At 40.8% G+C, this 27,004-nt stretch overlaps 1 long non-coding RNA gene across 2 annotated transcripts; it reads left to right on the top strand.

Moving 5' to 3' along the window:
• The first annotated feature begins 17,330 nt into the window (after positions 1 to 17,330).
• Positions 17,331 to 26,709, top strand: LOC117043657. 2 transcript variants are annotated; one of them, XR_004426215.1, is made up of 3 exons: positions 17,331 to 17,365; positions 17,782 to 17,921; positions 26,222 to 26,709. It is a non-coding gene; the product is annotated as an uncharacterized LOC117043657 (long non-coding RNA). The 2 variants fall into 2 exon arrangements; XR_004426216.1 differs by lacking the exon at positions 26,222 to 26,709 and adding an exon at positions 25,396 to 25,432.
• The last annotated feature ends 295 nt before the right edge of the window (positions 26,710 to 27,004 follow it).

Genomic DNA, 27,004 nt, shown 5'->3' with positions numbered 1-27,004 from the left:
TCTGGCAAGAGGATAGATAAGGACAATTTAAAAAACTTGAGGAGAAAGGCATCCATCTGATAAGAGACCTTCTGCCTGGAGGTAAAGGAATCAACACATGATCTCATGGAGAAATTGGATGATGCCCAGTTAACCTGGTTTCAATCTATTCAATTGTGCACATTCATTCTGTTGGGAGCCACTCAGAGTGGCTGGGTTATAAATAATTTATTATTATTATTATTATTATTATTATTATTATTATTATTAGCAAAATACTTGGAACGCAAGGGGAATGGCCTTCATTCTCTTATGTCATCTGAGTCTCTATATAACAAATCAAAATACGGCATAAAAGGAACTGCATCTTTAAATTATAGCATTCTTTTAGAACAATATGCAGGTGATACAGGAGGCCTCCAGACAGTGTGGGAAAGAGACTTGGGGATACTAACTGCAGATAATAAATGGCAATCAATTTGCCACAACCCATCCCTACGTACAATCTCTGCTCGTTTGCAGGAGGCTTCTCTTAAAATTATATTTCGCTGGCACTGGACTCCACCACATCTTGCCAAAATAAACACTACCATCTCTCTCCTATGCTGGAAAGGCTGCGGAGTGATAGGCTCATACTTTCATGCATGGTGGAGTTGCACGTTGGAATACACCTTTTGGGGAAAGGTGTTCCAGATTATTTCCAAAATTACTCAGCAATCCCTTCCACCCAATTCAGCTCTTGCCTTGTTATTCTTAGGCTCAAATTTAAATAGTAACCTTAAATGCAGAGACTTAGTATTTTTTTCTATTATCAGCACAGAAACCTGGGTAAATAATATTTGGAATATAGCTCTATTGGAATGCCTTACTTGCCATAGAAGGGTAATTAAAGGCACTTCAAAGACAGACACTTTTGGCAAGACTTGACTTCTATTCTTTTCCTTTATAAATGAGAGAGTATATACTTTTATTCCACCCACAACACAAGAATCTCTGTGAGAAGATACCTGAATTGACAATGCATAAATAAATGTATTGCTTGTGTACTGTGTACTGCATATGAAACTTAAGAATGTACCACTGGACAAGTTACTGTAGTTTTATGTTGTTCTTGTGTTTACATGGAAATCAATAAAAAATATTTGAATTAAAAAAAACCACACACACAGGGATTACCTTTCTAATTTTAAACACATTAACCCCATATTTTCATTTTATAAACAACAGTAAAGATGCTTTGCTGATTAGACTACTGCCGTCTACACACAAATGCTGAGCTTGTGATCACATCACGTTCTTGTTCATCAACTGCTTTATTTTTATTTTTATTTAAGTACCCAAAGTGGAACTTCATCTTCTAATTCAAAATTTTGACTGTATTTTTTTAAAAGTCTTTCTCATTGCCAAACACATGATTGTTCAAAACACCTTCATTAACTTCAGAGGAGAGTAAACACAGCCAGGAGAAATATCAACTGCACAGACTGTCTTACTTGGCAACTGGCGTGGTTTAGAATAATCTTTGCATGTCATGTGCCCTTGCATGTGTTGCTCTCACCAGCATCTCCTGCACAGCCAGACACCTTCTTACATCACAAGACAGTCTCAAGCATAAATAAACACTCAGAATTCAGGTTTATTTTGAAATAAGTCTTATTGAAATCAGTGGGGCCTATTTTTGAGCAAGCATAGCTAGTATTTATAAGGTTCCCTTACATCGTTTGGCAGTTCATACATTTTCTTCCAGATCACCTACGTCTTTTGACAGATAAATTTTTACATACTGTAATGGCTCTCAGTGGTTGCTCATGAGAAAGCAGGCTGACTCCGAACTTCTACAAACTAAGTTCTTTATTGTGCAGATATTTACAGTGGAGTTAGAGTAAAAGCGTCCAGCTCATCCCTCTGCAGAGTCCGGGAATGTCCGTTTCCGGTTTTTAGTCCAACATAAGAGGCGCGGGATCCTGAACCCCCGCCTCCCCCTTCCACATCCTTCCTCCCAGCGAAATCGGGGCGCGGGAAAAGGTCCCTGTTCCCCGCTTCCTGCTTGGTGCTGAGGCTCTCTGATCCTGTCACAGCCCCTGCCCCGACTTCCTGCTTCCATCTCCCCCTCCCCACTGGAGGAGCGATTGCTTCCTCCGCTCGGGGAGGAGGAGGATGAACTGCGAACTGGAGAGGGTGGTTCCCTGTATCGCAAATGACCCGGGACCTCTACCTGCCTGGGTGAGGGGGGGTTTCCTGACACATACTGACTAACTAACTAACTACAGTAATAAATTATTTTATGGGGCTATGAGCAAGGTATGTATGCCAAAACCTTTTGGGTTGAAAATTCCTAACTCACACATTACGTCAAACTAAGCAGTGGTGGCTGACACAAGCCTTATTTAATTGATATCTCAATACTGCTGTACAGCATTCATGACTGCTATGTAGTTTTTCAAAATGGGTAGTCCCATATTTTAGTTCTGGCCTTGCAAAAATCACAGAGGTGTGAATTTTGAAGGATAGTTGTGCTTATGTATTGTTTTGGGAACCAAATTCCTACGCCATCTCTACTAACAATACAAATGCAAAATGGATAATAAAAACATAATCATGAAAAAGAAAAACACCCAGCAGGGCAATGAAAACACAAAAACCATTTCAAGTACACATACAGTACCTTGTTGTTTTTACAGTTGTGCACAGGGATCGGCGCATTTGGGGTATAAGAAGCCAGAGGGTTTCAGCAGTGAGACCCAGATGCCTTACTGTCTCTGCACCACCAAGGCCACCACTACAGACAGTCATGGAGTAATATTGCACCACCTCGGGTACAAGTGACACAAAGAGCGAATATGGCCAGACGAGCCACTTGGCCTTCTAAAGCTACTGACTTTGGTCTGGTTCTTCAGCTTGACCTCTCCACCTGGACAAAGGAATTATGGAAAAGTCTTCATTGTGAGGAGGGAGGCTGAGAAAAGGACTGAAGAACAGAGGGGAAGGTAGTGAGAAAGAGTTTGAAGCTGGCTGCATGGTCATACTTTAACATGTGAGGTTTCGTGGTACCTCCAACAGCTTGTGTGTCCTAAAAAAGAAGTTTACCAACTTCCTTCTTGGAGACGCTATAATCTGCACTAACCTGGCTTCTGTTTTGTTTTTCTATGAGGACATCTGCTGAAAGGCAGACAAATGTCTCCCCTTTTTTCACCATACTACTTAGTTTGACAAAGAAAATATTGATTTTACCTGATATAACCCATCCTCATGGCATCTCACTGTTTTTCACTGCTGATTTATTACATATTGATCCTATGCTTATTTGCTTTAATATTTCACTCAGTATGGAGCCTCTGTGAACCAACTAGCAATTTGTCTGTTCTTTCTGCCCTTTATAATAAGCATACTCTTTCCCACCATTTTCTAGAAGAGATTCTGTACTAGAGCATTCATCTTTCTTCCTCTGTTCATCAGTCATATGGAGATTATTCACCACCAAACTCAAAGGAGCAATCAAAGCAGCATAAAGATTGCAAAGCACATAAAAAGCCTTATATAATTTACTAAAAATTCAGCCCTTTTAATTAATTTCTTTGCAATAATGAAGTCAAAATATTAAAAATGCCACGCCCTGCTCCTCCACAGGAAAGTGTGTCACCTGGTATTTAGAGTTGCGTAATGTAATTGACTCATGACTTATCCCTACTCCCTTTTGTTCCACTGCTTTTCTTCAGGGAAAACCGCTGTTTAGCATGCAACCAGAGCAATCGGCAATTTGTGTTTTCCCCAGATTGATGTTTGCTCCAATTTAAGAGCTAAAGAGCAGGTTTTCCCTTGTAATGGAGCAGGACAAGCATAGATCACTGCCCAGACCAGTGCTTTCTATGCACAGAACAAGTGGAAATGTCCTAAGTCTGGGGAGATTCAGGTTCAAATATCACCTCAGTTTCTAAACAAACTAGGTCATCACGTTCAACTGGTGTAACTAGGCCTACAGCTGGGCCACAGCCCGATCTATAGTAGAACACCAGCAGCATTACTTCTCAGGGTTCCTTCTTTGAGGAAGGACAAGAGGATTACAGCAAATAATTATACGATCTTCCACAGACATCTGAGGGCAGCCTTGCATATGCTTCTAATGTATTCTGCTCTGTTGTGGTGTTTCTGTATATTATGTTGGAAGCCATTCAGAGTGGCTGGGGCAACCCGTCAGATGGGTAGGGTACAAAAAATATATATTATTAAATAATTATAGGAGAGGACCTGTGGCTTTGTGTCAGTGGAACACCCTCCCCAGTGAGGTCTGTCTGGTACCTTTGTTTCAGTGCCAACAGTTACAACATCCATTTCCCTCGCTTCTGATGTTTTAGGATGTTGTTGTTTTTGCTGTTAGTATGGTGCCAATGTATTTATGTTTATATTTTCAAATACATTTGTAAGTCACTTAGCAATAAATCTGTGTAACAAGAGATTAACCAGTATAATATAATAATGATAAGTAAAATTGGAAGACAGAAGTCCCCAAATGCAAGATTAGGCTAGAGGGGAATCTTTGGATATTGAAACAAGTGTCCTTTGATCAATCACTCTCTTTCAGCATAGCCTATCTGCATAGTGCCCATAGTATTTCCCAGAGCTCCTTGGGAGAAGGGTGAGATAAAAATGTTATTTGTAATTTTGAAAGCACCTAAAATATTTTAAGTGCTATAAAAAGATTATAAAAAACAAGGTAGTCCCTGCCCACAAGCTTACAATCTAATAGACAAAGGTGTGCCAAATCTAGGGGGCAGAGGTGCCATCAGGCCCCTCAATATTCCTTACCAGGGGCTCAACTCCCTCCCACCCATTATTGGAGGAGGCTGAACCAACAAGCATCACAGACAGGCTCCTCCTGAGCGTGAGAGAGAAGGAGCTGCGGCCATTGAAGCTGTGTGGCACTGGGCAAGGCTTCCTCCCGATGATGCAAGCATGATGGGCAACAGGCACGTGATGTCACAGGCATGCATCACAGACATGATATGTTGCTGCTCCCCGCCCCCCAATCTTTGGCCCAAGGCGGCACCTCTGAATAGTCATGACACAATAAGAAAAAAGAATGGGATGGGAAGCAGAAAATAAACTGGAACAATACTTCTTGAAGTTACATGGCTCTTCTTACAATGACTAGGCTGGAAAGAAACAGTTCAGGGAAAGGAGCTAAATGGCAGCTTGTCTGTCAGCTAAGCCAATGGGATAAATTATAAATACCCTTGCTGGTTAATTTGGGGGGCATTGTGATAAAATTAAAGCATTTTCAATGGCTGGGTCATGTCCCAGCCCATGCCATGAGACAGCTGGAATACCTGAATCCCTCTGAGCACCACCACCAATAGTGCCTCACTATCTCTGCTGTCATTGCAGTGAGCAGCCTGGCATATGAGAGGATGCCTTTCTCTTTCTCCCAACAAATGCTCCGTCCTGTAACAGCACAGCTCCCAAGAGCACCATTGCGTTCTGGTCTATTGGGAGGCTGAGAATGAGGCAGGTGAAAGAGCAGGGAGAGGAAAAAGACCCAGATGGGGGCTGTTGTGTTTCAAAGCAAAAGATGGCTCTGCCAGCAGGAGGCTGCAGGCAGGTGGACTGCAGGGAACGGATGTGTTACCCCATGCAGGCACATCATTACTGAGTCCCTGTAGTTCAAACACGGATCTATTATAGGATGTTATTGTAGGCTCCCTGCCTCTTAAATCATCAATGCTTTTAAAAAGAAAAAAAACTGTAACACGGGTGAAAGAGTTTGAAGAACTATGGTTTACTTTTTCGCCTTTCCATTGCACAGGGGCTCAGAATAGAACTTTATATGGCATGTTTCTAAGGCCACAGCCAAGGCGCTCCAGGGCAGCTATCCCTAAACGACTTCAGTAATTCCTCTGTAACAAGATCAAGCTCAACTGGATAGAGAATCCCTGCAGGAATCGTTAACGAGTTGCCTTCTACCCATGTGCATGATTTGCAGTATTTGTTTCTGCAGAAAGGTATTTAATTGTTTTTGTTTGTTATCACGGTATGTATTTTTGTGTTTTTATATTGCAAACCACCCTGTGATCTTCAGATGAAAGGCGGTATAGAAATGTAATAAAGAAAAAGAATAAAAGGTACAGACAGATCTATAGACCAACTGCAAATGCTGGTGCTTGATTGCAGATGAGATGGGAACTCATGGATAACTTTGAAAAACATTCTCCTGAGAAACAGTTTGACTCAAATACATTCAGTCTGGGCACCAGCCAGATGGGTGGGGTACAAATAATAAATGTATTGTTGTTGTTGTTGTTGTTGTTGTTGTTGTTGTTGTTGTTGTTGTTGTTGTTGTTGTTGTTGTTGTTATTACAGTTGGTGACAGGTACACAGTTTCAACAGGATGTTGTGAGAACTTAAAATCACAAGGTATTTATAAGTGCTGATAATACTTATGCATTATGAAAATACCGGTACTCGTGTCCATATGCTTTCCTCCATACTACTGAGGTTGTGAATGCAATCCTATCTACACTTACTGGGAAGACTCATAGTTAGTTTGAGTGAACACTTGTCAGAGCTTATTATTATTGACCCTCCTCATGGCAGTGATGTCAGGAAAGAAACAGGCCAGGTTCAAGTTCTTGTATTAATTTACAGTGTCCTTCACAACTTGGGCTCAGGATATCACAAGGACTCACCTGATCCTTTATATCCCAGCCCAATCACTTAGATCTTTGGAAGAGTTTATGTTGGTGATCCATTATGGCTTATGCATGGCTCATAACTGAATTACATTCAGTGTAGTGAGCCCAACCCTGTGGAAATCCATCCTAAAAGAGATTAGATAGCTTGCTGAACATCAGGCACATGACTAAGACTTTTTGTTCCAGTGGGCATTTTAAGGTAGTGTTTGGTTTAACGATATTTTTTATTGTTTTCTTGTCCCATTTCCTATGGATTGTTTTTATGTACACTGTTTAGAAATGTGAATGATTAAGTTGTATATAAATATTTTAAAAAACAAGCAATGAAGGATCACATTTTCATACAAGATCAAGGGCAGAGAATTTAAAATGCATTCATTTCCTTGAAGCGTAGTCTCTACATGGGAGTGAGACTGGGGGGCATTTTACACGTGTTTAAGGTGTTGTCAGAGACTCTTTAAGGTATCAAATCATAAAAAGAGTGTGCAGGCAAGCAAACTTATTTGAAGAATTCAATAAAAAAATACACTCCTGAGAAATAGTGCTTGACAGGAAATTGAACTGAGTAATAATTCTCTTGCCTCCTCTTGTAGATGTGAGCCACAGAGTCAGAACTGTTTGACCATAACACCATGAGCTCAGTGCAGCAGATCAATATAACAAAATAATGGAACAGCCAAGAAGCTGTTGCCATTTATTTATATGAGGTTAAAAGCCGCAGAGAGGGGCCATCTGAAGGAGATATTACATTAGCCCAGTGTTCTGAATTTTGAAGGCAATAACTTCCAACATCAAAAGTGTTAGCTAGGGAGTACAATAGACTAAGATATAAAAGAGATTTGGAATCAATCCAAAAAAAGCTATGCACTTCAAAATCCTATCCATTTCAACAGAAGAGAGTTGTGTCTTAAAAGATACTTAGCTTTGGCTTTTTTGCCATTTTTTTAACCATTTAAAATCTTGAAAAGTATTTGTATGAAAGCGTTTCAATATCCTTAAACATACTATATCAGAGATTGAGGATAATTTAATATACTTTCTGGATTGTTGGAACAAGAATATGAAACCCTTTGAGGCACAAATAACTTTTCTTCAGACAGGACAGGACTCAGTCTGCACACTGCCCATAATTCCATGTTACCCTGAGTCTACCCCATCATTTGTTTCAGCTCAAAATACCCCCCCCCCCGGCTGTATTTCCCGCCTCAGGTATAGCCTAGGGTTTCAATATCATTTCTCTCACACACATGAAAAAGCATGTATGTTTTTAGCTGTTTCTGTCTTATCTGTAAGTCATCTCAAGTCCCTGTCAGGGAAAAGGGTGAGCTTATAGATACATTTCTTTTCCAACACTGACTAGAGCTAATGATAATTAAATATTTGCATCCTCACCTTTTCATTGATTGATTTGCTCATTTCATTTACCGTCTATAAGACGCCCCCATGTATAAGATGCCCCCTTATTTTAGGGGACTCCAGTTTAAGAAAATGGGGAGAGATCTATCTGTGTATAAGATTCCCCCAAATTTTGGACATTATTTTTAAGGGAAAAAACCCAGTCTTATACACAGAAAAATACAGTATATCCCATGCAAGTCAGGGTGGTATACTGACCACATCCTTACCTCCCTAGCTTCAGCAGTGCCAGCCCTTCCTTTAGACCAGTGATGGCCAAACTGGTCCTGTTAGCTAGGGATGATGGGAGTTGTAGTCCAAAAACAGCTGGAGGGCCAAGTTTGGCCATCACTGCTTTAGACAAAGTGAGGAAACTGTCTCAGATGGCAGATGCTGGGAGGGGCGCCGCAATAGACACCCCCCCCACACACAATTTCTCTCAAAGTCTCTAGCCATTCCCCTCTGTTGGAGACTAGAACTACCGGTATGTGTGCCATAGGTCTGTCACATACCTACCCGCAATAGTCTGCTGCCCTCAGGTGCACTGGAAGCCTTTGTCTGTGTTGAATTAAGTCACTTCTTCAAAATCAGTTAGCTGTGTGCACCTGCTACTTACTTACACACAAAATTGCTTGAAAAGGCAGCATAGTCATCATTCTCATGCTAATATGCAAGGTCTAGCCACTGAAGTAGCAGAAATTGTGATTGTGGAAGCAGATCAATCTAATGTCTGAGACAACCGTTTGTAAAATGTATTTCACATGGGCTGTTAGAAGGGGCCTGTTGTAATGATTCTGAAAGGCAGTTACCTCAGGTTACCCATTTTTCCGTGCTTTGGGTTTATAAATGAAAAATGAACGTTAAGTCAGAATCTGAAAAATAGTTCCCATTGTGTACTCACACCCCTCCATGTAGCTCATTTACTTCACAGCAAGGGGACAAAGAACAAAATGCTTTGGAAGTATGAAGTTCTAGATGGAAAAGAACAAATTCCAGAGCTCTTCACCCAGTGGTTTCATATACTGCACAGAAGACCTTAACAACTTGGGACCAGTTTACCTGTAATATTTTCTTACCCCATATATGCCCAGTCAACTGCTTTGATCCGTGGAGCTGGCTCTGTTACAAATGTAGAATAATGCCACACAATGCTCATCCCACATTTGTCAGAAATCCATCATTCAGTGTGGCAGTACATATACTTTGGAACTCCCTGCCTACTGACATCAGGCAGGTGCCTTCATTGTACTCCTTTTGGCAACAGCTAAAAACACTTTTTTTTTTTAAAGACAAGCCTACCCAGACATGTGGAATGTTGATGTGAGTCTTAAATTCTTTTTAATTTATTGTTGATTTTAATTTCTAATGTTGTAAATAGTTGTGTTTTAACTTGTTTTAACTGATAATTCTATTGTATTCTTCTTGGAAACTGCTCTGAGGGGTTCTTTTTTACTATCAAGCCGTGTATAAATTTTATGAAATTAATATAAACAAATAAATAAATATGCCAAATAGCACGGAGTACAAAATGGAACCTTAAGGAACACTGTAGGACCAAGGCTTTGAATAGAAGTCCCCAAGTATCATTGCCATTGTGGCAATTTGGGCCAGGTAGTGTCAGGTGGTAGGATCCTTCCTCATGCAGTCTACATCTCCTGGCTCTTCTGGTTGGCAGGGGTGACTTATGAAGGCTCTTGCGGGTGGTGGTGAAGTTGTTACTGTTGCTGTGGCTAATCAAACTGCTCCCCTTTTAGTCTCACAAAAAACAACAGGACTGTCATGCTGACTGTAAGAACACTTGCTAGGAAGCAAGGTCTACGAAACCCAGAAGAATTTACTTCCAAACAATGTGCTTTGGATTGAGCTGTCAATCAGGTTAGAAATAGAAATAAATCTGCTCAATTGGCTTGTGGATCGAGTCATTTTTCATATTCATATGTGCCGTTACTTCTCTTACAGCAAATTTGCATCTTTCAAGCATGTTTCACTTATCTTTTGTGTACAGATGAATAAGAAACAATGAGCAAGAAAAAAATATGAATGAAAACCTGGACCACTTTTGTCTCAACATTTGAAGGGTTAGCATCCATTCCAGTGCTATAGACTTGAGGACTCTTGAGAAAAGCAGAATGAATAATTTCTGGGAAAAGACAATCCCTGAGAGCAAGTGTTGTATAAGAGCTCCTGCTTGCTGGCAGTTGCACTGGGGATATTAGAGTGATAATGCATGGCTGGTGCTCAGAGAAGAGGGCAAGCAGAGAAAAAGAAAGTATGGCAGAAGGCACAGAAACATTATGCAAAGCAAAGCCATACCCACTGAACCAACTAGCCTAATTCTTCCAAAGACTAGGGGTACTAATATCTTCCTAATTTAAAACTTTGCATTTTTTCCATCTCCCTTTCATACTGCATCTGAACACACGTTCCCAGTAGGCCAATTCTAAATATGTGTACTGTACTCTACTTAGCAGTAGTAAATCCCACTAAGTTCAGATGCAGTAGGCAACAGATTTTAAGAAAGTTGAAACATAGAAGTGGTTTAAGTTGTCACACAGATCTATGCATAAAGCAGAGTTAGGCCATTGTTTCGTTGGGGTAATAGGAATACACATAAGGAGAAAGCAGGCCTCTTAAACACAACCACCATTTATTGCTACGTAACAAGAGTGGAAAAAGAAACTAACTCTGGAGCTCTGGTGAATTCAAACTATAGGAGCTCAAGTGGCTCAAAAAGTATTACATTGAAACACAGTGCCCTGGCATTCGTAACATTTAATCCACACACCCATTTCATGCAGAAAATCCAGGAGCAGAGCACCCCCAACAGATGACTACATAACCAGAATGGATCAAGGGGTTGGACTGAGCCACTTTGCTAGCTACCCAGCAGGTGGGCGACTGTTATTTACCAGGAGAGGCAAGGGGAGGCCATATGCACCAGTGGAGACAATCTGTGTTCCTGCTGGTGTGTTTGCACTTTGTTGACCTCTCTGCTTCCTTGCCCCTAGTCCTTTCCCTCCCAAGTAAGCAACAGTGCCCCATCTGTCCGGAACCTAGTGTTGTGACTCTGTCCCACCTGGCAAGCAGCTTCAGTGTACTGCCTTTACTAGTAGGCTTTCAGCACCACCCTTAATTGACTCTTAATTTTGATGTTGGCAAGAGTGCACCAAACCTTTAATTTATTTTATTCCAACTGCAATAATGTGCTCCGTACAGCCATTCTTTTTGTTTCTTTATTGTTTGTATGTTGTTGTTTTTGAAAACTTACTAAACTTTTTCTTAAAGGGGTGCCATGTTGTCTCCTCTCAGACTCGCCTTCTCCTGACAGAGTGATGACATCATAGTATTTTCATTTGTCCCACTATCACCTCTGCTCAAAGACATCTAGGCTATGTATGCATTCCATTTTACTGTGCATCCAATGTGCTCACACTGGTGGTCTGGAAAGCAGCGTACACACAACATTGGCCACAATCCATATCTACCTTGTATCTACCCTGATGTTTCTTGTGCATTTTGATTAATTTCCCCCAAACCAGCTTTGATCCAAACTGAGAAAAAGAGCAACTTAGCTGCATTTTTGTATAGTAATGTACAGTATACACAGTCTTACAGGCTTTTGGAACAAAATCTAAACAGCCAATTGGACTAGATGCAAATGTCAAGTGAGTATACACTGGGTATAGCATTTATTCTCTCAAACCACTTCAGTATATATCACATGCTCAGAATTATTCACACAACACAGATGCCTTTCTATGTAGATCCTAATTTTCATTAGCATGAGGTGCTCCTTGGATTCACCCCACTGTCACTGTATGCCATGCCAGTGTAAAGTAAAAAATAAAACAGGTTTCTGTTGCTATGGGACCACAGAGCCTTGAGGGGAGAAGGCAACCAAGAGAAGAGTGAGGAAAGAGCACATGATATTATAATAAGTGCAGTTACTTAATTACAGCCTGATCTAGCCACACCATCTCTCACATATCTAGTGCAACAAAACTGAGCTCCAGCAAATAAGTCTACTCTCCATATGAGGAATTTGCTGCCCAGGTGCAGCAAATCCCCGCCCCCAAGTCAGCCCTATTGGCTGACTGCTAGGGGCGCGGCGCGGCGGCGGGGCTAGGTAGGGCTGGGGCGAAACGCCCCCGCCTCAATGCTGGAGCCGGCTCCCGCTCACAACCCCTCCCCTCGCTAAGGAGGAGAGGCTTTCTCTAACTTCTGCCCTAGGCTCTTGTCCTCCCAGTTTACCTTGGAAATATACCCTGGGGAATAAACTCTCATTGCCATGCTAATAGGTCAGCAAAATCACAATATCCACCTCATCCAATATAAAATTAGCATTAACAGCTAAAATAATACTTAAAATGGAGTTATAAATTCAAGCAGCAGATAAATAGCAAGTTGACATCATAGTAATAAGATTGAGATCACCAGAAATGCCACTCCAATGCACAGAAAGAGTCTGTTCTCTATTTCCAACAATAGCACATGGGGACAGCCAAAAGACCCCCTAGAACCAAACTTAGTTTTACCGTGCCTTGTCACTACAGTTAGCCCATGATGAATCACTCCCACTAAATTATGAAAGAATGGAGCGGATCCACCATCTCACCATAAACCTCACATTGGGGGGTCACTTTGAGGATAAAAAAGTTAAATGGATGGCCCTGCCCAACTTCTAAGGGCATGACTCACCTGTGGCCATTTTCCTGCAGGAGTACCTGTTCTCTGGTAATGCAAGTACCATCCTGTAGGTTGGCCTTCCTTTCTGTCACTGCAGTGGCATGCACACTGCTTCCCACAGCCCTTCAACCAGCCATATGGCAGCAATAGAACTGCACTTCTTGTTCCCACATATTTATGCTTTTTATCTAAAAGAATTTATATATCACTTAATTGTCAAAACCTCAAAGTGTTTTACTTAAAATATAAATTACTCATCCAAATTGCCAATAAAATCAGATGTTAAAAACCATATAGCTTAAGTGTAATGAACTGGCAGGACAAAGGTGAAAAGGAAGAGGATCCTAGCAAGGGGTGAATGAGACACACTGGGGCAAGATGGGGATGGGGATGGAGAAGGAGAGGTTGGTGTAGAAAGTACTCACAGTTCAGTGGAGGATGGCAAGGGGGTGGGGTCAATGCATAGGAACCAGAGCAGCAGGACCCATCACCAGAGCCAGAGAGCCCCCTGTCTCCCCTGATATGGCAGGCTTTGAGTTGTAAGGAGGTATGCCCTAGGAGGCTGAGGCAGGCAAGGGCCCACAGCCTAGCTCCCTAGCTGGCCAGGTGGGGCTCATTGGCTCTGGAAGGAAGGGTGTGATTCCTCAGCTGGAGTAGGCTTGGAACAGGTGAGGGTCACATGCCTCATCAAGCTCAGAGGCTGCAATCAGCATGCAGAGTATAAAAGGGGCAGCAGAGCTAAGGAGCTGCATTTGCTCAAGTTCCCACATTGGTTGGGCCACATCTTGGATGTTCCAGGGCTCTCTTTGAGACTTTGCTTGTGTGGGACTGACTGCCAGATGCTGACCTCTGGATCAGTTGCAGGGGTAGGAAATTGGACTTTGGACTTGTTGGCCTGCTGGACTACTACTTACCAACCTCTGCCATGGGATCACGCACACCAGTAAAACTTGCCACCAGGTACCCAGGATATTAAGATTTAAAAAACAATCAGCAGTTTTGTTTATAGTTTTATTTGCATTTTTTGTAGTAGACAGATGCATGAAGTTGGCACAACTTGATATGATTGTAGGAATATAGGGCCATGCCTTCTACCAGGTCGGGTTATCTGTCCATCTAGATCAGCAGCATATTAACCAACTGCAGCACAAAGCTCCACTGAGTTATTATTATTATTATTATTATTATTATTATTATTATTATTATTATTATTATTATTATTTGTACCCCGCCCATCTGGCTGGATTTCCCCAGTCACTCTGGGCGGCTTCCAACAAAAATCAAATACATTAAAATATCACACATTAAAAGCTTCCCTAAACAGGGCTGCCTTCAGATGTCCTCTAAATATCTGGTAGCTGTCTATCTCTTTGACATCTGAAAGGAGGGAGTTCCACAGGGCGGGTGCCACTACCGAGAAGGCCCTCTGCCTGGTTCCCTGTAGCTTTGCTTTTCGCAGTGAGGGAACCGCCAGAAGGACCTTGGCACTGGATCTCAGTGTCCGGGCTGAATGATGGGGGTGGAGACGCTCCTTCAGGTATACATTAAAAGATGACATGAAGCTTTTTCAAGTTAGCTTGGTTACACATTGTAGTTCATTAGTTTGACTCCATTTCAGTTGCAAATCCAATCACTTCCAGGCTGAAATTTACCGAGAAAGGAAAAAGCAGCAAAGAAAGACCAAAATACCACTGGGCGTATGACACTGTAATCTTGCGTCAATGGAAGCAGTGGGTTTTCCAAGTTTGCAGTGTCATCAGTAGAATGAATTAGCATAATTAAAACTGACAGTATTGTAATGCTGGGTTGGCAGCACAATGAGTCCAGAACACAGAAGTCAACAAGCTGTCCAATTTGGAAGGGAATGCAAGGAGTCGTATAAGAAATTGTTTTGTTTTCAGTGTATACACATTTGGAATTTCAATTTCCATCTCATCTCCCCCATATTTCAGAACTTTGCATATGCTGGTGCTAAATAAATCTTACAACCATTAGTCACTGAGTAGCATGTGTTAACCAAGATTGATTTTCTCATGTTTTAAGTAGTCCTGGATCTGGCCAACTAAATGATTAACACAGATTGGTTTTTATTAACTGCATTCAGTGAAGGGGTGGCAAGATGGCAATTTCAAAGTTAATGGTGATATGCCAGTGTGTGTGTGGGTTGATAGCTAAGTTCTTGCTTCAAAAATAAGAAGCCAAGTTCACTGCCGCCTTCAATATTTCTTTATCCAAACAAGGAACACTGACAATTACATACAAGAGTAGCCAGAGTAGTAACATTCAACAGAACTAGCAATCCTTCACTTTGTGCCTCAGACTCCTCAAACCAGGCAGTCCAAGAAGTAGGTCCCCTTTATTGTAATTAGAGATGGGGGGGGGGACCCAAACTTGCCTCCTTTGCTCTTACCAACCCAATATGCAAACTGAAACAGAGCTTTCCTTCAAAATTCTCATTCCTCCTAATTTTGTGTTACAGATCTCCAACCAAAAGATGCATGCAAAAAGTGTGTATTAGGACAAAGTTTTAAGGAAAATGCATAATTTTAGCGAAAGTTGTTTGTGGAAAAAGTAGCATATAACCCTACATATTAGGAGAATTGCATGCAAAAATGTGTAGAAACGTTCCTGCAGACTTTTTGAAAAAATCAGGAACTGATGTTGAAATGGGAAGAACTGAAGACTGGAAAAATGAGAGTGTTAAACTGACAATGACAGATTAGTTCCTCTCTAACTCCATCCCATCCTTACTATACCCATGTCCTCCTCATAAATGGCAGATGAGGAGGGAAAGCTGTTTGGGGGCTCTACCACTTCAGGTTGTAGGTGGGGGCACACACAACAGAATAAAATAAAATTTAAAAACTTTTCATACAGAAAGTTTTTATGCCAAGGAAGAAAGCTTCCAGTTGTCCATGTGTAGAAAAATGTGTTGTACACAGGAACCCCCATCTTTAGAGCCCTACTTATCTGTTGTTTGTGAACTTTCACTTGATACGCATGAGAAACACATAATCTCTCTTGGTCTTATTGGTTGACGTGCTGGTGCTGCTTAGGTTTGTGCAGATGATTGCAAACCAGGTACATTCAATGCATGGGGGTGGGGAGAAGTAAGATCACAGCACCAGGTCCCACCCCTCAACTCCATATGTAAATTGTACCTTGGACTCAAAGCTGGTCTGTGTACATAAGTGAAAGTACTTTGCAGCCTTCTGCAACATTACCTCATGCACTTATATAGGCTCATTGTCACCAATGTAGAACATGCTTGTCAAATGGGAAAGGATTAATTCAAACTAGGGCTCATAAATGCTTTGATTTGGGAACCTATTCTAATTCCAAAAGCTCAGACTTGCAGGATGCCTGTGAAAGGGTGCTGAGTGCTTTTTCCTCACCACTGAATAATGATACCCATCAGTAACTGGGTTTAGGATAAAAGATGTCAGTTTGAGAGCTGCTTAAAATTACAGGAAGAAAGATTTAGATCAAATATTATGAGCAAATGCATTGCAACAAAAGACTATGAATAGTAACAGATCAAACTTCCATGAGAGGTGGATGAATGTCTTGACTGGGATGTTTTTCAAAGAATAATGGGCATATATTTGGAGATATATGCATAGGTACACGCCCTCTGGGTTTTTTAACCTTCCCACACCACTTGGGGCAGGTGACATATGTACCCTATAGCTAACACTTTTTCTTTATTTTCTTTAGATTATTTTTATATCACCTTTATAGGGAAAAACCACCTCTTGGTGGTTTACAAACTAAGAACATAAAAACTTGTAACAGTAATACATACATACATACATACACACACACACACACAACATTACAAATAAATGATACAAGAACAGTTAGGTAACATTTCAAATAAAAATAAAAATAAAAATATTACTAACAGTTGAAACCAGAACTACAGAATATATAATGTTCAAAAACAGACATAATCAGACAAAACAGATATAATCAATCAAAAACAGACAGACATTCAGATCTTTAAGACTCATTTAAAAATAGGAAGGGAGCCAGGAATGTTTTCAGCTGAAGGACATTCCACAGAGATGGGGCCACAAGAGAAAAGGCTGTGTCTCTCCTGTCTAAAAACCTGGCAAGTCCTGCCAGCAGGCACAGGCAGAGGGTCTCTGTGGCCTGGGAAGCTTCATGCAGCTGCAGACGGTCCTTTAAGTAACCTGGTTCCAAGTCATTTAGGGCATTAAAGTCTTTAAATTGGGTTTGGAAATGCACTGGCTGCTGCAATATACAGTTACTAACACTTGAGTGCATGAAAGGGTTAATCTGAGTCCTGAGCTCAAGTTGCCAGCATGGGTATGGTTTAGCAGGCTCTGGGCAGCCTCTGCCCCATCCTTTTCTTCTTCTCCCTTCATGCCCCCTGGAGCAAGCGAGAAGCTATGTGGCCATGGCTCCCTGCAAGTGAACTGTATCTTTCTTGAAGGAGATTTTACAGCCTGCATCTTCACTAACCCAAATATTGAATGATCCTTTTTGTAAGGAAACAGATTATTTTTCTTTTTAAGTCATTTGGAACATTTTTTCTCTCCTTTGTTTTCCTGTCAACAGATGGATACTTGTTTGATGCAACTTCTGGAAACTCTGTGAGTAAAACATTCACTTATTTGCAATCTAACCAAGTTTTAATGTGATTGGAGCAATCACCATTGTGCTAACTCTTTTACAAAATATATCTTCCAAACCTCTCTTTCTAACCCTGGCAACCAGTGCAGCTGGCACAGAATTGGTGTTATATACTCTGATTGCCTATATATGCTCACAAACAACCATACATCTGCATTATTCAGCAGCTGAAGCTTCTTTAAAGGCAGATGCACAGAATGTGTAACCAGGGCATTGAATGACTGTAGCAAGTTCCATTTTCCTAAATGGGGATGCAGCTGATATATCAGCTGAATTTGGTAAAGGGCACCCTTGATAACCAATACCATGTGTGCCTCCATAGATAGCACCAAGTACAGGTAAAACAACAACACTGTGTGATAACTTTGTCTTTCAGAGGGAGTACAACCCCAGCCTACCCCATTTGTTCACAGTTCGATTCAGATCAGCAGGTTTCCCACCAAGCTATATCACTTCCATTTTATCTGGATTAAGCCTCTGCTGACATCCATCCCAGAACTGCCTCCAGACATCCTGGTAAGGATTCTTTGCACTAGGTCTGAGAGCTGGAGTTGATAAACTGTGACTTTCATTCTAAATTTCTGGTTCTATGGAAATAATAACTAAAAAACTGAAAGGGTTAACCATGCTGAAGATGTCTCCTCTGAGCAGACTAAAGAATTCAGAGTAATTTAATTTTCTTACCTCTTAGATCTTGTGGAGATTACCTTTTTTGTAGCATTAAGTTGTAAATAGATTCAGTTTTCCCTACAGTACATAACATTAACCAGAAGTGACAAATCATATCTGCCTGCAGGTATGGTGATCATATTATTTATTTTCCTGTGATGCAGAAGATTACTTGCTACTATTACAACTGTGGTAAATATTTAGTCATACAAAATGTATCATGAAATTAATCACTTATCAGAGCAAAACCTAAATTCCTACTCAAATAGTCATCCAAGCTCTGGTCAGTACACCCGTTTATTATTTCTTCCCCTATAATTCCCTTTGAATGTTCACTTTTGTTTCTGAAGTTTAGTGCAGAACAAAGATTCCAAAACAAGCTAATTCTTATTCTTGGAAGAAGATACAGCACAGAATTAGTTTGTTTCCTTATAAGGATGCAGTTTATCAGAGTAACAATTGAAAGGCAGTCACACCTGAGAACTGTGGCCTGGGAAAATGTGCAAATTTGGTAATTAGACACCTTATCACTTTCCTGTGTAAAATAATGTACACTGTTTTCCAGGAACTGTCTACCAGGAATATTTAGTTGAATTCTGTTCTTACTTTTTGTAAGGAGAGAAGAATGCAGCCTTCTTTGAAATTCCTTTTAAAAGAAAATCATTATACTGTAAAATACTTTATCAGTGGCACTTAACAGCATGTTGATTGGATATATAAAATAATAATAATAATAATAATAATAATAATAATAATTAATAATAATGATAATAGATAATAGATAATAATAGATAATAATGGGTAATGTTATGTCTGATGGGAATGCCCAGTAATCAGACCCTTTTGGAAGAAGTTTTAGTAAGTCATTGTTCAAATTATCAAGAAACCTTTGGTTTTTTAAAAATTCTATACAGTCATTTTACTTTGATACGAGGATCTGTATGTAGAAGGACAACATCAATTTGGTATGTTGGCAGGTGCAAAACATTTGGTGGCAAAAAAGGGGCATAATTCCTGCAAGGGTTCTGCTGTGGTTCCTCATGAGTAAAGAGGCTCGACTCAGGTCCCGTTATTTACAGGTTTTATTGTGCAGATATGTACAGTGCAGAGCTCAAAAGTCCATGACCAGCTTAGTCACTTTCAGATCCCAACATAAGAACTTGGGCAACCTTAGTCTCCTCCTTCCCTCCTTACGTTTCACACCCCTGTGTAATTGGGATGACAGAACTGTCATTGCTCCCTCTTGGCTGGATCCTCTGAGTCGGCGTTGGATCCCCGGAGCATCCCCCAGCCCTCTCTCCACTGGGCTGCTTTCCTTCCTGTTGCTCCCGCTGGAAGTCCCCCTGCTATCCCCACAGTGATGGGGCTATCCATCCCTTGACAGCCCCTGCACCACCCCGCTGGGCACTGACTGTTCCCTGACAATTCCTTTTGAAGCCCATGCTCTAAAGGAATTGTTAATTAAATTATGAAGAGTAGCAAATAGAGATGATGAAATTCATGAGGTTTTTTTTTCACAACAGAGAGAGAAGAATGCAATAGAGACTTTTTGTATAAATTGGTTTCCTTTTATTGAATTTATGAGGAATAGATATAACCCTGGTTTGGTAGAACACAGAAGCTATTCTATGATTAGAAGAGTGGTAAGTAAGGAATCTATTCTCCCATGGAAATCAATGGGTGATATTCAACTAAGTGGTAATTAATGGACCTAACTTAGTCATGCTAATAAATTTCAGTGAGTTTACTCTTAAAATATACTTGAATAGCTAGTGGTGAAGCTACCTGCTCCGGCACTGGGAGCGGCGTACATCCGGGGGCGTGGCTGGCGCACGCCCCAGGGGGCATGGTGCGCGTTGGGGTGTTTGTGTGGCATTGCGGGGGGTGCGTGGCGAGCACTGCACATCGTGGGGTGTGTGCGGTGAGCGTCACAGCCGCGATGTCACACCCCCCCCCCAGATGGTACCCGGGGCGGACCACCTCCCCACACCCAACTTCGTCCACCAGTGTGAATAGCACCCAGTGGGACTTGAAAATGCTTAACTCTAACTGGATAGTGCCTTTAGCAATAGCAGGCTAGCAAAATTAACACTGAAGGCTTTGATACTGCATCAGCTTTTTGTGGACCCTTCAGGCAAAACTCCTGTTGAATAAGGATAGAATGCACTCTGGCTTAGGGCTCTGGCACTTACCCCATTGGTGTAGCTCATCTAATAAAGAGCTTGGCTTTGGAGTGCTGTCAATTTATTCATTTACTTATATATCTGTGAGCATTTTGTGACATAAATTGATGCAGAACAGATGTAGAAGTTCACCAGGTTCATCCGTTTAAAATCTGAAAACCATGTTTTGCTGATGTGTGTGTAGGATGTTTCAGTTCAAATGCTTCTTTCTTCTTCTTTTTAAAATGAAAACGTGCTTGCAACATATTCTTCCTCCTACACCTGCCACCACCACCCAGTGTTCATATGAATGGGTTGATTTGATTGTAATTAAAATCCAATAACAGTTGACACTCAAGCAGAAATTAGAGGTAATTTCCAGCATTATTGAAACACACAACTTCTAGAGCTTATTGAGCTTCTCAAACTATTGAGCGTGATCCCCACCCCCAGAGGTGAAAATTAGGATGGGGCTGGCCTACTTAGTTATTTTAAAGTGGGGACAGTGTACCTAGTTATTATTCTCTTGTAGTCTAAGTATTTAACCTTTTGCTTGCATTGGGTTAACAGAAAGTAATAGAAATACTAAAACAACAGAACATGCACATACACATGCGTACACACACAATTAAATAGACTACAGCAGCATCCAGAACACTTCCAAGTTTTTATTGGATATTTGTTTGGCTGAGTGTTTTATGTTGAATGATGTCCTTCTAGAAGCCATAATTTGCCATTATGTGTCGGTGCCTTATATAATCTGTGGGGCCCACCTTCTTGAGTTAGAATCCACACCTGGATCCAGTTAAAATTAAGAATAGTCATGTCCCATTGATTTATGTGAAAGGCTACTTAAATAATTTAACTAATATTTATATGTTGGGTGGTGTCCATTTTTGTAATTTCAAATTTCAAAACAAAAACTAAACTACAATTACTTTTTGCATGATTCATCAGCATTCAAACACATTTACATCCTATTTTTTGGATAGCTTGGGACTCAAATATGCTTAACTTCCGGTGGACTTTGCACGCAAATCTTCACACTCAGTTACAAAAAGCCGCTGCATCCAAAACAGAATTTAAAGCTACTGCTTCAAAACTGTAGAATTTGAAAATAGTTTTGAATAGATTTATGGTCTCTAGAATAACTTTGTGGGTTGTTTTTGTTGAAAAAAGCAATGGCTAGATTGCAATTTCAATTCTACCTCCCAAGTATGTGCTAAAATATTCAAAATTCATCAGATACATGAAGCATAATCCTCTGTTAGAAGATATGTATGAGTATATACACATAGCTGAAGAAGCATCTCCCCCCCTATTGTTCTGCCTGGACACTGAGGTCCAGCTCTGAGGGTCTTCTGGTGGTTACCTCACTGCGAGAAGCGAAGTTACAGGGGACCATGCAGAGGGCCTTCTCAGTAGTGGCACCTGCCCTGTGGAACACCCTCCCATCAGATGTTGTTGTTCCCACTTAAACATGCACACATTCAGACACAGGGATGCAGACTGTAAATAGCCAAAAGGCAATGAAGAATGAAAAAGGCAATGTAATGTCTGGAAATCTCATATGCATATAAGAACAGTGACTAATTCACAACAACAGTAATTGGTGAAAAGCAGCACTATACTATACTATTCAGATATGCTATGATAATTATACATAGCAAATGAGAGCTATGGTTCTGATAAAACTCAAATAAAATATAATCAAATTTGCTGATAAATCTCTAGTTCATTTATTTCACACTGGGATTTCTCTCTAGTGCTTGTTACTAAATTTTAAAGAGCCCTCTAAGCAGGAAAAGTTAAGACATGCAAAATTACACTGTGAATATTATCTCTTCCCCGAAGTGCTTTCAACATTTGCATATAACTAGAGGCTTCTCTTATTTGGAAAGGCAGAAATGTCATAGCTGGTGCTAATGTTATTCTGCTCAGGTACCCTTGCAGATTCAACCTGAGTATGAAAATGAAAGGCCATTTTTTCACTGTAACTAGATTGACGTCATTTCTAGTCCAAGAGTTAACCACAACAAAACCAAAGCGTTCCCTTCCTCATTTAGGAATACTCCTTCCCAGAAATGATTTGCAAGCTGAGAATTTTTTGACATGACATATACATAAAATTATTATTATTATTATTATTATTAGTAGTAGTAGTAGTAGTAGTAATGTTCAGACATATTGGTCTTCTGAGTAGTAGCACATTTTTTTAAAAAAAATTAAGATTTTATCCAATTATTAACATTTATTGATTTCAGTATTATAAATTATTGGGGAATGGTTAAAATGTAGCTGTCCTGATATAGGAGACCATGCGTTCATACCAATATGGTTGTGGAACCCCTTTAATAAGAGATGTTATGTTCTGCCAGAGATACTGAAGTTTCTGAGGTCTGCTCCACCACATGTATACACTAATATTCAAGGGGGAGAAAGACCCACATAAATCAGCACATGTCATCATTTGCAAACATAATGTCAGTGTCTATATACTCACTACATGAGTGGCAGAGGGTTCCCAATGAGTGTACACGAGGCAGAACAGACACTTGCACGATCTTCAAATATTATGCTGTACACATGTTTTCTGTGGGTTTTTATGAGAACAGTGTGCATCCTTGTGGAGAAAAGGTCACATATCACAGAGCTCTGATGGCACCAGACACCTCTTAGGTTGGGCGGGAGAGGGAGGGATGTTCTTTACAACTGCAGCCATCTGAAATGAAGGGTCTGACAGCATCAACTATTATGCAGCCATGAAGTTAGACTGGGAAGAGGGAACTCCATTTCTTTCCTTCCTAATACTGTTGTCTAATTAGTGATGACAACCACCCCACTCAGCTTGATTCAGCATTAAGTCAGCAATTACAAGTGACATTAGAGAAAACTTTGTTTTTGAAAAGCCCTCTACTTCCAATGTTTAGGGTGTGCATGGTGTTGCTTCTGTATCCAAAATGGCACTGCCCATGCACAATAGAGAGAAAGAGATTATCAGCAGGCTGGGGTGGTGGAAGCACTACATTTTGCAGAAGGACAAAACACATGGGGGGGGGACCTCCAAAGAACATGCACAGTGGCATGGAATGCCAACTGATGAAAAACTGGGTGTGGGAACAGTTATTCAACACTAAATTGGATATAGGCCAGTACATTTAAATCCCTTCATACCCCATACAACCACTTAACTTAATAGTACTTAAAATGCATACCTATGGTTGGATTGTGCCCAATCATCTGGGGAAATTAATATTAAAAACAATCCTACCATGAATGAGTGTTAGCAAGATAGCCCTGCAACAATGCAGAATCTTGCACGTGCTTCAATGTGTAGACTGGCCTATTCACTTCAAAGAAGAGGATTCACTAATCAGGGAATTTCCAGGTTCAAAATGGCAGGCACGTTCCAACTTCAAATGGTTAGGCACATGCAGTGCCCTCTGAAATGACTTCCCCTCAAAGTGAGTAGGGTATTTTCCCACATTTCCTCCGATAGGCTTAAGCTCTCATCTCCTGCTTTCCAAATCCATGCCTTATGGAGTGAGCCACTGGAGGTTGCTGCTGTTGTGTGTCTGCCCCTGTTGTAGGTCCTGTGCCTTCCTTCAGCTGCCCTACAAAATAAACTTTCTAAACGAGTCTTGAACACTTGCCCCAGGAGGTGTGTGTGTAATATTTGTAGGTATCCTGCCTAAAGAGCTAGGTGAGCGCTGTGGTGTGTCTTCTTGCTTCCTTTGTGCTTATAAAACTGTGGTTGTGAGCAATATAAATGAATCTGAATCTTTGCTTTGGGGCTGGCAGGAGTAGAGACTGAATTGAGTTCATGGGCATAGTGTGGTATTGGATCATTCCCATGTGTGTGTGTTGGGTGAGGGTCCCCATCATCATGGGTTCACTGGCTCCCTCCATGTGTAGAACATGGATTGTCAGGTATTGGCAGAATTCCCATGACTGCCATTTTTTTGTATTTTCTGCTTGTGTATTTTTTGTGTATTGTGTATTTTGTGTATTTTTCTTGTCCCCTCCTGAGCACACCTTGTATACGGTAACAATTCTGCCAATGTAGCAGCGGCATATTCTGTATCTGTTCCAAAGTAATATGAGTGAAGGATTGCTCTTCCCATGTTTTCACACCTTAACATTCAATAAACATCTGCATGCATTGTAAAAGATGCACAACTTTACTATATCACAAAAGATTATGTGAAATGAATTAGATGTCAATCAGTGGAACTATCACCTCTTGTTTATGTATTCCTTATTCAGTAAATGCTGGTGTACTGTAAATTTAATTTATTTAGGTAATGGTGGAACAGGATTATATAAGTAGCAACTAAAGACATTGCTCACATATCATTAGCACAGCTTAATGATCAAATAGCCAAAAATTTACAAAATATTGTTGTCTGTCTGATGTTATATATACTAAGTAGGTACAGTGTAAGCAGTATTATTCCTTGAAACTAGTTGGCACTGTTTATACATGCTTCATCCTTTGATGACAGCATGCCAGGTGATGGCTTTGTTGTATGGAAACAGCCTTCCCAGATCAAACACAAGCAGAGGTTTCATGTCACCTCAGATGCAATACTTTCCAGTAAAAGCAGTTCACACTGCAAGTCGTCAAGAGTTGGACAGCAAAGTGATGGGAGATCATGCGGCATGCATGCCTGTGTGAAATAGCCTTTCATTTCCTTATTTTGATAATTAAAGGTAAAGGGACCCCTGACCATTAGGTCCAGTCGTGTCCGACTCTGGGGTTGTGGTGCTCATCTAGCGTTACTGGCCAAGGGAGCCAGCGTACAGCTTCCGGGTCATGTGGTACCTAACTAGGTCTTTAGATGAAATACCTGATGTTTGGCATTCTACAGTTGTTTGATACTTAACCAATGGACTAAATTTGTATTTCAAGCATGGTGCTCTCAAAGTGAAAATTAGGTAAAGGTAAAAGGACCCCTGACCATTAGGTCCAGTCGCGGACGACTCTGACGTTGCGGCACTCATCTCGCTTTACTGGCCGACGAAGCTGGTGTACAGCTTCCGGGTGATGTGACTAAGCCACTTCTGGCAAACCAGAGCAGTACACAGAAATGCTGTTTACCTTCCTGCTGGAGCGGTACCTATTTATCCTCTTGCACTTCATGCTTTTGAACTGCTAGGTTGGCAGGAGCTGGGACCAAACAATGGGAGCTCACCCCGTCGCAGGGATTCGAACCGCCGACCTTCCAATCAGCAAGCCCTAGGCTCTGTGCTTTAACCCACAGTGCCACCCAAGTCCTGTAAGTGAAAATTACATTGGTGCTATTTTTATATAGTATTTGTTGATCTATACTTAAATAAATAAGTGGGAGGAGCTAGAGATGTAGGGATCACCTGATCCAAAAGATTTGGTCTTTACAGTCTTTGTTGCCAAATGATGTGTAGCTGCTGCAGATATTAAAACAAACATATACATTCTACTCACAATACTCATTTGCTCCAGTTTAGGGAACTGCCAACACAACCAAACTCTCACAGAGCCTGTCCTTCTACATAACTAGTGCTAACAGAGCGATACTCCTACTGATTTGTTCAGCAACTTGGAGGAGTAGGGAAGGGGTAACTACTATATCAGGCTTCCTCAACCTCGGCCCTCCAGATGTTTTGAGATTACAATTCCCATCACCCCTGACCACTGGTTCTGCTAGCTAGGGATCATGGGAGTTGTAGGCCAAAAACATGTGGAGGGCCAAGGTTGAGGAAGCCTGTACTATATTCATACTCTCTGCCCCCCCCCATCCATGTCTCAACAAGTGACTGGCATTGCATGAATTTCATGGCAAAATTGTGTCACCATCCCTTAAAAAACTGCAGGAATCTGAATGCTGCAGCTATTGAATCCAGGATCCTCCCTGTCCGCCCCCGCCCCATAATCCATACAAGTCATAGGTTGCAGAGCTGCATATCGCCCTCTCATGTCATGTCTCTTTGCTTAATTTCGTGCAGATGGCGAGGAAGTGAAAAACAGCACGAAGGAGTTGGAAGAGAGAAAATAAGCAATCCTGTCAAACTTTGGCCCCATTTACTTTTGCCTCAGTCACACCCACTACCAGTATGCAGCCTGACAAATTACCCAACGAAATGCTGCCCTCACTCGAGAAAAAAGTGTCTCTACTCTTGCTGTCAGAGGAGCTATTTCCCATATATATATTGCTTTCACTGGATTGGAGCAATTACTATCAGTTCCCAGATTTTGTTAACTGTGAATTTTAGCATGTTTATGTTTTCCTTATTTTAATGTTACTGGATCAAAGTGTTCATGTAGTTTTGGGTTTTTGAGTCTCCACTGTTGCAGGATACAAATGCCAGATGATTTGGTCTAAACTATAGGTTGTTGTTTTTTTCTTTAAAAAGATTGCATCTGGATTAAAATACTTTAAAGAATTTATGGCCTAGAAAAAATATGGAATTTGCTTTCTAGAATTTATTAGAGATGATTTGGATAGCTGCAGTTTTTAAATTCAAAGCAGAAGTGATAATAAATAATCATTTGTGACTCTAGTTAAGTAGGAACTCTCACAAGGATACTTTGAATCTAGACGCATATTGCAATACACTATGGTTTCAAAGTATTGGTTTATTTATTCATTTTGATTCAGATGTGCAAGTCCTTCCAAGCTAAGATGTAATTCTCACCTGCTGCTTCTGGAAAAAAAATGATTTATTATAAGTGAATGGGTTATATCACAATGTGGCCTAATGCACACAGCCAGCAAGCTGTGCATAAGT

This window comes from Lacerta agilis, chromosome 3 (assembly GCF_009819535.1).
Source record: "Lacerta agilis isolate rLacAgi1 chromosome 3, rLacAgi1.pri, whole genome shotgun sequence".
NCBI classification, from domain to species: Eukaryota; Metazoa; Chordata; class Lepidosauria; order Squamata; family Lacertidae; genus Lacerta; species Lacerta agilis.
Note: the sequence above shows the minus strand (reverse complement) of the source record. Positions and strands in the feature narration are given on the sequence as shown.